Source organism: Silene latifolia, chromosome 3, assembly GCF_048544455.1.
Source record: "Silene latifolia isolate original U9 population chromosome 3, ASM4854445v1, whole genome shotgun sequence".
NCBI classification, from domain to species: domain Eukaryota; kingdom Viridiplantae; phylum Streptophyta; class Magnoliopsida; order Caryophyllales; family Caryophyllaceae; genus Silene; species Silene latifolia.
Genome location: NC_133528.1, coordinates 75,955,159 through 75,957,080, shown reverse-complemented (window position 1 = coordinate 75,957,080; position 1,922 = coordinate 75,955,159). Strand labels below are relative to the sequence as shown.

The following is a 1,922-nucleotide window of genomic DNA, read 5'->3' as shown; positions in this document are numbered from 1 at the left end:
GTGATTTCAACTTATGCACATGTTATGTTTGATGAAATGCGAGCCTATGAATCCTTGCATTTTTTACCCATCACTTACCTTTTCAATGAGACTTGTAAGACATAAACCAACTCGAGTCTCATTAGACCATGCATATAGTTGAGCAGGGAGGATTAAGTCGACTTATAGGTGTTGTACAATCTAATCGATTCGGCTCCGGGACCCAAACCTTCCTAGGATTGTAAGATATAAACCAACTTGATCCTATCACAACAATAATTGCTTGCTTATGATTTGAGAATATGTTTGTATGATCAATTCCCATGAATCCCCTATGAACCCATGACACCCTAGTGCTTTTAATCAATTGTTTACATCTCATTTTGATCATCTTGCTTGTTTATTTACATTGTTATTTAGTTTAGTGATCTTCTTATCTCAACCCAAATTGTGACGCCCTTAGACACCACTACTTGCAATCGAAAGTCCTACATCAATACCCGTCCCTTGGGATCCGACCTTTACTTACCTCTTTACTAATACTAGAGTAGTTTGTGAAGTTATAAATATTGTTTTGGTCTAGGTGCTCCTAACGACAAGTAAACGAAAACGATGGTCCGACCAAAAAAATAGCGCCGTTGCCGGTGACGGTGGTAACTTGATTTGAGTTTCTTTGATTGTTATTAGTTGTGTCGTTTTTTGCCTTGGGGAAGTAAAAATCCTCATGGTTTGTTCTAATTGTTTTCAAGTTGTTTGATATTTTGCATGGCTAGAAGATCACAAGGTAACTTGTTACCCATTGATCACGAAATTGAAAGAACTTTGACAACCAATAGAAGACTTGCTAAAAATACTTTGAGAGGTATTGGTGAGATTGTGGATATTTAACCAAATAATATTGAGTTCATCAACCCTTTTGCAAGAGAAGGAGAGGAGAACCCAACACAAAACCAACCACAAAATCAACCCACAATGCCTAAATTTTCATCACATTCCGTACCAACCGAGGAGAACCTACCCAATGGTACTCCCACACCACAACATTTGACCAGTAATTTCATTGCAAAATCCGCATTTATCCAATTAGTCGAAAGAAGCCAATTTGGGGGAAAGCCTAGTGAAGACACACATTCTCATATGGAGACTTTTTGTGACTATTGTGATGTGATTTCACAAACCGGAGTTACTCAAGACCAAATTCGATGGGTCATATTTCCTTTTTCTTTGACTGGTACCGCGAAACAATGGCTAAAGATCCTTGATAAGGCTACTCTTGATATTGACTCTTGGGAGAAATTGGCTCTTGCTTTCTACAAAAAGCTCTACCCTCCGGAAAAGACTAACATGCTAAGAGCCCAAATCACGGGGTTTAAACAAAGGGACGAAGAATCTTTGTACGAAGCTTGGGAGCGATTCAAAGGAACTTGTCGCTCATGTCCTCATCATGGACTTAGCGAGTGGTTCTTGGTAAAAAATTTTGGAATGGTCTTTATGAAGACTCCCAGAACATTCTCAACATGGGATCAAATGGTATGTTCACCGAAGTTGACGATAATCAAACATGGAACAAGATTGAGGAAATGGAGGTCCGTAACTCACAATATAGTAGACCTCGAAAGGCTACTAGAGGAGGAAAGCATGAAGTGGACTCTATTACTCAATTGGGTGCTCAACTTAGTGCTCATATTGATACCATTAATTTGAAGTTTGAGAAGGCTATGGCGAAACTTGAAGAAGCCTCCAAATCACCTAAGCAACATGTTAATGCCATGGTGGAATCTTCATCAATTCCAAGTGGAATATGTGAGAATTGTGGAACTTTGGGACATGACCAAAGTGAATGTAGGGGAACAACTGAGCAAGTGAATGCTTTTCAAGCATACAAGAGTGGTACCCCTTATTCCTACTATTACAATGAAAACACCAAATTCCATCCAAATGTC

At 39.0% G+C, this 1,922-nt stretch overlaps 1 non-coding gene across 1 annotated transcript; it reads right to left on the bottom strand.

The window, feature by feature from the left end:
- Window positions 1-1,323: 1,323 nt before the first annotated feature.
- LOC141650860 (small nucleolar RNA R71) lies at window positions 1,324-1,430 on the bottom strand. The gene has a single exon (XR_012546872.1). It is a non-coding gene; the product is annotated as a small nucleolar RNA R71 (small nucleolar RNA).
- Window positions 1,431-1,922: the final 492 nt, after the last annotated feature.